The following is a 12,644-nucleotide window of genomic DNA, read 5'->3' on the forward strand; positions in this document are numbered from 1 at the left end:
AACCCACACAATAACCAAAATCTGTAAACCCCGCATTGTAATCCTTATAGAGAATAAACTTTGATTGATTGATTGATTGAATCTGTTCGAGTACTGAATGAATTTTTTCCCTAAGGAATAATGAAAAATAATAATAATAATAATAATAATAATAATAATAATAATAATAATAATAATATGTAATTTCATTTTAGCATGATATGTTTGTACAAAGGAGTATTACAATTGAGTGTACATGCCAAAAGCCCCTTTATATGCAGAGCATTACATGCAAACTTAAGACTAACTTAAAATTAATAAGGCAATAACAGTGCAGTAACTGTACATATGGTCATTGTGTGAGTTAGAATGAATACAAGAAAACTGACTAGTCTATTAGTTCATGCTATATGGCTTTAGTAAATTTGGTAGAGAAGAATTACAGTTTTTATTATTAACCTAAGGTGGACACAATGGAATGATTAACATTTGAGAGGATTACAGATATTGCAATTAAGTACATATATGTTAATTATAATGTAACTAAGTTCATGATATTGAGCAAATGCATGTATGTATAGTTTTTACTTCTATGGAAGCAAAGAAGGGAATGTATGAAAGTAAAGTGGTACCAACACTCTTATATGGGTGTGAAGCTTGGGTGGTAAATGCAGCAGTGAGGAGACGGTTGGAGGCAGTGGAGATGTCCTGTCTAATGTGTGGTGTAAATATTATGCAGAAAATTCGGAGTGTGGAAATTAGGAGAAGGTGTGGAGTTAATAAAAGTATTAGTTAGAGAGCAGAAGAGGGGTTGTTGAGGTGGTTTGGTCATTCAGAGAGAATGGATCAAAGTACATAGAATGACATGGAGAGCATATAAATCTGTAGGGGAAGGAAGACAGGGTAGGGGTTGTCCTTGAAAGGGTTGGAGGGAGGGGTTTTGTGGGCAAGGCGCTTGGACTTCCAGCAAGTGTGCGTGAGTGTGTTAGATAGGAGTGAATGGAGATGAATGGTATTTGGGACCTGACGAGCTGTTGGAGTATGAGCAGGGTAATATTTAGTGAAGGGATTCAGAGAAACCGGTTATTTTATATAGCCGGACTTGAGTCCTGGAAATGGGAAGTACAATGCCTGCACTTTAAAGGAGGGGTTTGGGATATTGGCAGTTTGGAGAGATATGTTGTGTATCTTTATACATATATATTTCTAAACTGTTGTATTCTGAGCACCTTTGCAAAATCAGTGATTATGTGTGAGTGAGGTGAAAGTGTTGAATGATGATGAAAGTATTTTCTTTTTGGGGATTTTCTTTCTTTTTGGGTCACCCTGCCTCGGTGGGAGACGGCCGATTTGTTAAAAAAAAAAAAAAATTATAATGAACTAGGATAGGTTAAGGAGATAAGGCATTTTCTAACTGTAGTTTTAAAAATGATAGCTGAGTCAGTGGTTTTGGAGATTTCTGGCAGATTTTGGGTCCTTTTATGTACCTGGAGTTTACCTGGAGAGAGTTCCGGGGGTCAATGCCCCCGCGGCCTGGTCTGTGACCAGGCCTCCTGGTGGATCAGAGCCTGATCAACCAGGCTGTTACTGCTGGCTGCATGCAAACCAACGTACGAGCACTACTACTGAGACAGGTACCGACTTTAGGTGCTTGTCCAGTGCCAGCTTGAAGACTGCCAGGGGTCTATTGGTAATCCCCCTTATGTATGCTGAGAGGCAGTTGAACAGTCTCGGGCCCCCGACACTTATTGTATGGTCTCTTAACGTGCTAGTGACACCCCTGCTTTTCATTGGGGGGGATGTTGCATCGTCTGCGAAGTCTTTTGCTTTCGTTGCGAGTGATTTTCGTGTGCAAGTTCGGTACTAGTCCCTCTAGGATTTTCCAGGTGTATATAATCGTGTATCTCTCCCGCCTGCATTCCAGGGAATACAGGTTCAGGAACTTCAAGCGCTCCCAGTAACTGAGGTGTTTTATCTCCATTATGCGCACCGTGAAGGTTCTCTGTACATTTTCTAGGTCAGCAATTTCACCTGCCTTGAAAGGTGCTGTTAGTGTGCAGCAATATTCCAGCCTAGATAGAACAAGTGACCTGAAGAGTGTCATCATGGGCTTGGCATCCCTAGTTTTGAAGGTTCTCATTATCCATCCTGTCATTTTTCTAGCAGCTGCGATTGATACAATGTTATGGTCTTTGAAGGTGAGATCCTCCGACATGATCACTCCCAGGTTTTTGACGTTGGTGCTTCGCTCTATTTCGTGGCCATAATTTGTTTTGTACTCTGATGAAGTTTTAATTTCCTCGTGTTTACCATATCTGAGTAATTGAAATTTCTCATCGTTGAACTTCATATTGTTTTCTGCAGCCCACTGAAAGATTTGGTTGATGTCCGCCTGGAGCCTTGCAGTGTCTGCAATGGAAGACACTGTCATGCAGATTCGGGTGTTTACCTGGAGTTTACCTGGAGAGAGTTCCGGGGGTCAACGCCCCCGCGGCCCGGTCTGTGACCAGGCCTCCTGGTGGATCAGAGCCTGATCAACCATCAGCAAAGGAAGACACGGTGCTGTGGCTGACATCCTTGTCTATGTCAGATATGAGGATGAGAAACAAGATGGGAGGGAGTACTGTGCCTTGTGGAACAGAGCTTTTCACCGTAGCTGCCTCGGACTTTACTCTGTTGACTACTACTCTTTGTGTTCTGTTTGTGAGGAAATTATAGATCCATCTACCAACTTTTCCTGTTATTCCTTTAGCACGCATTTTGTGCGCTATTACGCCATGGTCACACTTGTCGAAGGCTTTTGCAAAGTCTGTATATATTACATCTGCATTCTTTTTGTCTTCTAGTGCATCTAGGACCACTGAGTTTTTGAAAACATTTAGCCTGACACAGGGAATGTCAGATTTTTGTGCCTAGTATTGTCCATGAGTTCTATTGCAACTGTCAAAGTGTAGGTGGCACAGTAGTACAAGTGAATGTTTTGCATAGTGAGTAGGTTAGGTTTAGGTCTTTGAAAAGTGGGGAGGGGGTTTTGTCTAGCTGTGGATTGTGTGATCATTTGCACTTCAGCTTTTTGTTGGGTTATTATTGGCTTCAGGTGATTTGTCATTGTGGAACCCCAGTAATAGTAGTAATAACAGTAATACATATAGTACAGCTTCTCACTTAACGATGGAGTTCTGTTCCTATGGCCACGTCGGTAAATGAGGAGCATACTATAACAGTAGTGGGTTTGTGTCAACCATCTTTGATATAGTTTTAATGTCACCTTTGCACCATTTATAACATTTCTGGTATGTTTTTAAATGTTTATGCAATAGTGTACTGTATATTGTAATAAACAGAATATAGGAAATCTGTTCTAATATAATAATAATAATAATAATAATAATAATAATATTAATCATTTTATTTCTTTGTAAACGTTACAATGTGTAATTACAGTTTTGATTTGCTAAGTACAAAGATAGCCACTATCATACCAAGGCATTTCGGGCAAACTAATCCTAATATATAATAACTAATTAAAACTAGATAAGATAATAGTACACAGTAATTATACTTAAAACTAAAAATCTAATTGACAAGTAATGGTGCAGGTGGTAATATTTTATGGATTGGTAGAATTAAAAGCCAGGTGGTCACATGATAAAACTAGTCGGTAGATGTTTGGTTGATTTAGTTAATATTGTGAGATAAGATGATTTTTTAGCAAAGTCCTAAATTTGTAAGCTGTCTGGGGATCCTTGACCTGTTCTGGGAGCGAGTTCCAGATCTTCGGGCCTTTTATGTGCATAGCGTTCTTGCACAGTGAGAGTCTTACTCGAGGGATGTTGAAAAGTGCCTTATGCCTTGTATTGTGATTGTGCATTCTGTTTTAACTGTCGAGGAGTAGTTTTAGGGAAGGGTTTACAGTGGAGTTTAAAGTTCTGTATATGAGTAGGCACAATAATAAGAGTGTATGTCTTGTATATTTAGCAAGTTGAGTCTTTTGAAAAGTGGTGGGGTGTGCTGTCTAGCACAGGAGCTGGTTATCACCCACACAACAGCTTTTTGTTTGATTATTAAGGGTCTAAGGTGGTTGGCAGTGGTTGAGCCCCAGGCACAGATACTATAGGTGAGGTAAGGATATATTAGAGTAGTACAGGGTAAGGAGAGTCATTTGTGGTACATAGCAACATATCTTGGAAAGGATTCCTACTGATTTGGAAATTTTCTTGACTATGTGATAGGAATGGGACTGAAATTAAAGATTACAGTCAAGGAGAAGACCTAGAAATTTGCCCTCCGTGTGTCTTGATATAGGGGAACCATTTAACAGTATGTTGAGTTGAATATTTGAGGCTCTGTTGCCAAACAGCATGAAGTATGTTTTATCTATGTTGAGAGTGAGTTTGTTGGTCGTCATCCAAGCATATATCTTTAGCAGTTCATTGTTTACAGTGTTTCCAAGCATAGCTGGGTCTGAATGGGAGTAGACATATGTAGTATCATCTGCAAATAGGTTTAAGGCATTGGGATGCATTGGGGAGATCATTGATGTAGATGAGAAAGAGGAGTGGGCCTAGGACACTACCTTCGGGTACTCCTACAGCTACAGGTTGGATAGCGGAGTTGACTCCACTTGCATGTACATACTGGTGTCTGTCGTTAAGATAGGATTTTAGGCAGTCAAGAGAATGTCCTCTTATGCCATAATGATTCAGTTTGAGGGGCAAGAGATTGTGGTCAACTGTATCAAACACTTTTCTTAGGTCGATAAAGAGCCCCAGGGGATATTCATTTTTATCGAGAGCTGTGTATATTAGGTCAAGCATTTGTATAATAGCATCATTCGTGCTTGTTTTGGTCTAAATCCAAACTGGCATGGGTTAAGTATGTTGTTGGATGTAAGGTAGGAGTAAAGTTGCTTGTGTATTATTTTTTCAAATATCTTGGAGAGCAAGGGCAAGTTTGATATGGGTCTGTAATTGTTCAAATCAGTTGGATATCCACCTTTATGGATTGGGGTGACCCTTGCTGTCTTGAGCATAGATGGGAAGGTTGAGGATGCTATAGATTTGTTAAACATTGTTGTAATAATGGGTGACAGTTCTGGTGCAGCTTTTTTATACTATATGAATGGCAGCAAGTTATCTAGATCACCTGATTTGTTTTTTAATGATTTAATGATGAGTGAGACAGCAACCAGGGAAGTACTACCGTCCTGCCAGATGACTGTGAAACAGAAACCTGTAACTGTTTTGCATGATGGTAGGAGTGCTAGTTTCTTTTTCTGTCTCATAAACACGCTAGATAACAGGGATATCTTGCTACTCCTACTTACACTTTGGTCACACTTCACAGACATGCACATGCATATATATATATACATACATCTAGATTTTTCTACTTTTTCTAAATAACTCTTGTTCTTCTTTATTTCTTCTATTGTCCATGGGGAAGTGGAAAAGAATCTTTCCTCTGTAAGCCATGCGTGTCGTATGAGGCGACTAAAATGCCGGGAGAGATGGGCTAGTAACCCCTTCTCCTGTAGACATTTACTAAAAAAGAGAAGCAGAAAAACTTTATAAAACTGGGATGCTTAAATGTGCGTGGATGTAGTGCGGATGACAAGAAACAGATGATATTGCTGATGTTATGAATGAAAAGAAGTTGGATGTCCTGGCCCTAAGCGAAACAAAGCTGAAGGGGGTACGGGAGTTTCGGTGGGGGGAAATAAATGGGATTAAATCTGGAGTATCTGAGAGAGTTAGAGCAAAGGAAGGGGTAGCAGTAATGTTGAAGGATCAGTTATGGAAGGAGAAAAGAGAATATGAATGTGTAAATTCAAGAATTATGTGGATTAAAGTAAAGGTTGGATGCGAAAAGTGGGTCATAATAAGCGTGTATGCACCTGGAGAAGAGAGGAATGTAGAGGAGAGAGAGAGATTTTGGGAGATGTTAAGTGAATGTAAAGGAACCTTTGAACCAAGTGAGAGAGTAATTGTGGTAGGGGACCTGAATGCTAAAGTAGGAGAAACTTTTAGAGAGGGTGTGGTAGGTAAGTTTGGGGTGCCATGTGTAAATGATAATGGGAGCCCTTTGATTGAACTTTGTATAGAAAGGGGTTTAGTTATAGGTAATGCATATTTTAAGAAAAAGAGGATAAATAAGTATACAAGATATGATGTAGGGCGAAATGACAGTAGTTTGTTGGATTATGTATTGGTAGATAAAAGATTGTTGAGTAGACTTCAGGATGTACATGTTTATAGAGGGGCCACAGATATATCAGATCACTTTCTAGTTGTAGCTACACTGAGAGTAAAAGGTAGATGGGATACAAGGAGAATAGAAGCATCAGGGAACAGAGAGGTGAAGGTTTATAAACTAAAAGAGGAGGCAGTTAGGGTAAGATATAAACAGCTATTGGAGGATAGATGGGCTAATGAGAGCATAGGCAATGGGGTCGAAGAGGTATGGGGTAGGTTTAAAAATGTAGTGTTAGAGTGTTCAGCAGAAGTCTGTGGTTACAGGAAAGTGGGTGCAGGAGGGAAGAGGAGCGATTGGTGGAATGATGATGTAAAGAGAGTAGTAAGGGAGAAAAAGTTAGTATATGAGAGGTTTTTGCAAAGTACAAGTGATGCAAGGAGGGAAGAGTATATGGAGAAAAAGAGAGAGGTTAAGAGAGTGGTGAAGCAATGTAAAAAGAGAGCAAATGAGAGAGTGGGTGAGATGTTATCAACAAATTTTGTTGAAAATAAGAAAAAGTTTTGGAGTGAGATTAACAAATTAAGGAAGCCTAGAGAACAAATGGATTTATCAGTTAAAAATAGGAGAGGAGAGTTATTAAGTGGAGAGTTAGAGGTATTGGGAAGATGGAGGGAATATTTTTTTTTTAAGAACATAAGAATGTAGGAACACTGCAGAAGGCCTACTGGCCCATACGAGGCAGGTCCTTATCAAAACGACATCTACCTAAAGCTACCCAAGAAATAACTCCCGTACCCCATGACACCAATCAAACCCAGCCCCTCCCACTCATATATTTGTCCAGTCTCTTCTTAAAGCTACCCAAGGTCCTAGCCTCTATCACCCCACTGGGAAGACTGTTCCACGCATCTACAACTCTGTTAGAAAACCAGTACTTACCTATGTCCTTTCTAAATCTAAATTTATCCAACTTAAATCCATTATTCCTGGTTCTTACCTGGTTTGACACCCTCAGTACTTTATTAATGTCTCCCTTGTTTATGCCCGTCATCCACTTATACACTTCAATGATATCTCCCCCTCATTCTACGCCTCTCCAGAGAGTGGAGATTTAAGGCTTTAAGTCTATCTTCATATGGGAGGTTCCTTACACAGTAAATCATTTTAGTCATTCTTCTCTGTATGTTCTCTAATGAGTCTATGTCCATCCTGTGATGGACATAGACTCATTAGACATGAGTGATTTTCGTGTGCAAGTTCGGTACTAGTCCCTCTAGGATTTTCCAGGTGTATATAATCATGTATCTCTCCCGCCTGCATTCCAGGGAATACAGGTTTAGGAACCTCAAGCGCTCCCAGTAATTGAGGTGTTTTATCTCCGTTATGCGCGCCGTGAAGGTTCTCTGTACATTTTCTAGGTCGGCAATTTCACCTGCCTTGCAAGGTGCTGTTAGTGTGCAGCAATATTCCAGCCTAGATAGAACAAGTGACCTGAAGAGTGTCATCATGGGCTTGGCCTCCCTAGTTTTGAAGGTTCTCATTATCCATCCTGTCATTTTTCTAGCAGATGCGATTGATACAATGTTATGGTCCTTGAAGGTGAGATCCTCCGACATGATCACTCCCAGGTCTTTGACGTTGGTGTTTCGCTCTATTTTGTGGCCAGAATTTGTTTTGTACTCTGATGAAGATTTAATTTCCTCGTGATTACCATATCTGCTTTTTTTTTTTGAGGCAAGAGACACCCTATAATAATAATGAAAAATGCAACCACTGCATTAAGTTAAATACTACCTTGTGGAAAACTTAACTTTAATAAGGTAATACAGTACAAGTTTATTAGTCTAAATGGAAAGATAATTTATTAGTGAACTTGACTTCATACAAAACTTTAAACTTTTATAATGACTTGATATAGTAAATTATGATAACCCAATAAAGCCAAGTAATGTGACCTAGGATAACCCATCAAGTCAAGCAATGTGACCTAGGATAACCCATAAAGTCAAGCAATGTGACCTATGATAACCCAATAAAGTCGAGCAATGTGACTTATTCGCATTGGAATGTATCCACAAGTTAATACAAGGTAATAATTACCGACAGCTATAAGAAGGAACTCCATTATTTTACACTCTTCAAACATACAACACCTGTACATCGTGGATAAAGTAATGATTTGGAAAATATAAGAAAAACAATTACACTGATTTAGGTTACACCTGGCTGAATTATAACAAAGATTGGTGGTATTTTTATGTTACATCATGTAATTTAACTGAGCATCAAGTAACCTAACTCAATTTTATTAAAATCTCATGAAATAAAAATGTGCACAAGAAACACTTATTCTATGATATACATAAATAATGTCCAAGTTCTGCCGAGGAGTTGTCGGTAGCTATACCTAGAGTATACCTGGAAGGTGTTCCTAGGGTCAATGCCCCCATGACCTGGTCCATGACCAGGCCTCACTGTCGATCAGGGCCTGATCAACCAGGCTGCTAGTGCTAGCCGAGCACAACCCAACGTACGAACCACAGCCCAGCTGGTCAGGTACTAACTTTAGGTGCCCCTCCAGAGCCTTCATGAAGACAGCCAGGGGACTACTGGTAATCCCCCTCATGTATGCTGGGAGGCAGTTAAACAGTTATGGGCCACTGATACTTAGTATTATTTCTTAGTGTACTGATGGCACCCCTACTTTTCATTGGGTTCATTGTAAATTACTTCTTCATGTCTTCCACAGTCTCCAGTAATTATAATTTTCACTGGATTAATTTATTTATTTATTTATTTATTATTAATTTGGACATGATACATAGATGTACAAAGAAATACAGAGGTTAAGTGTAACATGCCAAAAGCCCCTTGTATGCAGAGCATTATGGGCAGGCTTAAAATTAACTTAAGATTAACTAAGCAATGATATATTCAGTGGTAAAAATTATAGTAAACAAATAACAATTAAGCACAAATGAGTATTTCAAAGACAGGTCATATGGTCATTTTCTGAGTTGCTGTGCATTCAATAGAATGGAGAATTCTATTAGGTAATGTAATTAAAAAAACAAAGTTTGATAGGGTCACAGGTATGAGTTACATTTATGAGTTACACTTATTCAGTATTTATTTAGTTGTGAGTGAATAAGTGATTTTTAAGAAGAGACTTGAATTTATAAACAGACAGTGTTTCTTTTATATTCACAGGTAATGAATTCCAGATTTTTGGGCCTTTTATGTGCACTGAGTTTTTTTGCACAGTGTGAGATGGACACGAGGAACATCAAAGAGTGATCTGTGCCTTGTGTTATGGTCATGTGTTTTGTTGAGGTTGGTAAGGAGACGTTTGAGGGGAGGGTTTATATCCGAGTTAAGTGTTCTATGTATGTAGTAGGTACAATAATAAGTATGGATGTTTTGTACGGTGAGTAGGTTTGGAGTTTTGAATATTGGTGGAGTGTGCTGCCTGTAGTGGGAATTTATCATCATTCTGACTACAGCCTTTTGTTGGGTAATTAATGGTCTAAGACGGTTTATTGTTGTTGAGCCCCATGCACAAATTCCATAGGTGAGATAGGGGTAAATGAGTGAGTGATATAGGGCCAGGAGGGCTGACTGTGGAACATAGTACCGTACCTTCGATAGTATGCCTACAGTCTTGGAAATTTTTTTGGAAATTTGTTGTACATGTGTTTGAAATTTGAGTCTATTATCAAGGTGGATTCCTAAGAATTTTCCCTCTGTGAGCTTTGTGATAGGTGATCCATTTATCATTATGTTAAGAGGGACATCTGTAGCTCTGTTTCCAAACTGAATGAAGTAGGTTTTGTCAATGTTGAGAGTAAGTTTGTTAGTCATCATCCAGATAGTTATTTTCTGTAATTCGGTATTTACAGTATTGGCTAGTATGACTGGGAATGGGTGAGAGAAGACGTATGTAGTGTCATCTGCAAATAGTATGGGTTTGAGTAGTTGCAATGCATTTGGTAGGTTGTTTATGTAAACAAGAAAGAGAAGAGGGCAAAGGACACTTCCCTCTGGGACACCAACTGTAATTGGCTGTGCAGAAGAGTTTGCTCCATTTGTGTACACATATTGGCTTCTGTTGCTGAGGTAAGACTTTAGGTAGTTGAGGGAGTGCCCTCTTATACCATAGTGTGACAATTTTATGTGGAGCAAATCATGGTCAACTGTATAAAAAGCTTTACGTAAATCAATGAAGATCCCCAGTGGGACTTCTTCTCGAGTGCAGTGTATATTTGTTCTAGCATGTGTATAATAGCATCATTCGTATTTTTATTATTCCTGAACCCAAACTGACAGGGGTTGGGTATGTTGTGGGAGATGAGGTAGGAATAGATTCACTTATGAATTAATTTTTCAAAGATTTTAGAGAGAGGGTGTAAGTTGGATACTGGCCTATAGTTATTCAAGTCTGTTTGGTCTCCTCCTTTATGTATCGGGGTGACCCTTGCTATTTTGAGAACTGTAGGGAAGGTAGAGGATTCTATGGATTTGCTAAAGAGTGTTGCAATGATTGGTGTTAGTACTTGTAATGCTTTTTTGTATATAAAAGGTGGTAAGGTATTTAAATATCCTGTCTTGTTTTTTAGTGTGTTGATAATAAGGGAGACTTCTGTTGGGTTAGTCGGAGCTAGGAACAGTGTGTTCCGGTAGTTGCCAGTGAGATAGTCATTGGGTGGGGTATTTGAGCTTGGGATTTTAATAGCAAGGTTTCTTCCTATGGTGGAGAAGAAATCATTGAGTCTGTTTGTTGTTTCAGTTGGTGGGAGTTGGGGTTCATCTGGTTTTGTTAGTTCAATTGTGCTATTTCCTGATATCTTTTTTGTTCCTAGAATTTCTGATAGGGTTTCCAGGTCTTTTTTATATCACCTTTTAAGTTGGATAATCTGTTCTTATAATACAATTTTTTAGCCCTTCTTATCAGGCTGGTTAGGACTGATAAGTAACGTTTTGTTTGGTCACTGGTTACGTGACCCATTCTGTACTGTTTTTCGTATAGGTGCTTTGTATTTATGGATTTGAGGATGCTGGGTGTTAGCCAGGGACTGTTCAGTCTCTTAGCTGTCATCTGTTTAGTTTTGTTATGGCAGTGCTTGTTATAGAGGTATTGGTTTTTTTTAGAAAATTATTAATACATTCATCAATATCTGTATAGATTTCTAGCTCAATGTGCCAGTTGATGTTTGTCATTGCTGTTGTGAAGTTATTAATGCTTGCCTCATTATGAAGTCTGAAAGTGACTTTAGTAGTGTCTTGGGGTAATTTGCTTAGATTAGTTATGAGAAAGGTAGGGTAGTGGTCTGTGATATCATCTGTGATTATGCCTGATTTTAAAGGGGATATGGTGTTGGTCCAGATGTGGTCTAACAGGGAAACAATAGTCTCTGTAATTCTTGTAGGTTTTGTTACTGTTGGTATCAACAAGCAGTTACTCATAGTGTTTGTGAATTCAGTAACGGAGTAGCACTGAATGTGTAGGGGGCATGCAGCCCCTGAAGTACATGCTTTAGTAAAATTATATATACTTAAATATTCCATCATAACCCTACTTGTCAGGTACCAAGTAATGAGTACCAAAATTACTAAGTAATAAGTACTATGAGAGTACATTTAGCCCATAGCTCGGTTGCTAGAGCACTCAGCTCACACACTGAGGTCCGGAGTTCGAATCTCCTCTGGTACGGCTGAAAAACATTACGGACGTGTTTCCATAAGACACCTGGTGTCCATGATCACCCATCAGTAAAATGGGTACCTGGGTGTTAGTGGACTGGTGTGGGTCGCATCCTGGGGCAAAACTGACCTAATTTGCCCGAAATGCTCAGCATAACAAGCGGCTTTCTATATAGTAGTATGTCATTGATGTCAGCTAGACCTGTATACCTTGTACATGTACTTGTAGTATATAAAGATATTATTATGATGACATCAGTCTCTATAATAAGGCACTACACCTACGAACCATATTTACGACGAAGCGTTAGACCCGTAAGGGTCATACAGCGCCTGGCTAATGAGTATGGAGGGGGATGAGTCCACAAATGGGCAGGCTACCTCCAAGTCCCTGAATCAAGAGCCCTCCACAAGGATCAAGGAACCAGCCTAAACAATGTACACTTCAACACAACACACCCACATTCATATCCACGTCACCATCTTGCACAACTCAACAACAAAAGGAAGACAATAAATACTTCACAGAGCTTCATACGGGCTTAAATAAATACTTCACCAGAGTAAGCAAGTGAGAAGGAGAGAGTAGCTACCCACCACCACCGTCCCCAGTGTGCCACAAAGTCCAACCAGCCAGGAGGACCCGGGAAGCAGGTGGTAATACCACCTTACTCTGGTGGCCCTATATACCACCTCACTCTGGTGGCCCTATATACCACCTCACTCTGGTGGCCCTATATACCACCTCACTCTGGTGGCCCTATATACCA

At 39.4% G+C, this 12,644-nt stretch overlaps 1 protein-coding gene across 5 annotated transcripts in view; it reads right to left on the reverse strand.

Annotated features, from left to right (window-relative positions):
* The window catches only part of LOC128697708 (glycerol-3-phosphate acyltransferase 3-like), a 125,719-nt gene extending 113,126 nt beyond the window's left edge, over positions 1-12,593 (reverse strand). Inside the window, exon 1 of one of the 5 annotated variants that reach the window (XM_053789556.2) lies at positions 12,472-12,593. The gene's annotated coding sequence lies outside the window, so the exon portion shown is untranslated. Of the gene's footprint in view, positions 1-12,163; positions 12,348-12,433 lie in introns of those variants that run through there. The other 4 variants (XM_053789554.2, XM_053789555.2, XM_053789559.2 and 1 more) reach the window with 4 other exon arrangements.
* Positions 12,594-12,644: the final 51 nt, after the last annotated feature.

Source organism: Cherax quadricarinatus, chromosome 68 (genome assembly GCF_038502225.1).
Source record: "Cherax quadricarinatus isolate ZL_2023a chromosome 68, ASM3850222v1, whole genome shotgun sequence".
Classification (NCBI taxonomy): domain Eukaryota; kingdom Metazoa; phylum Arthropoda; class Malacostraca; order Decapoda; family Parastacidae; genus Cherax; species Cherax quadricarinatus.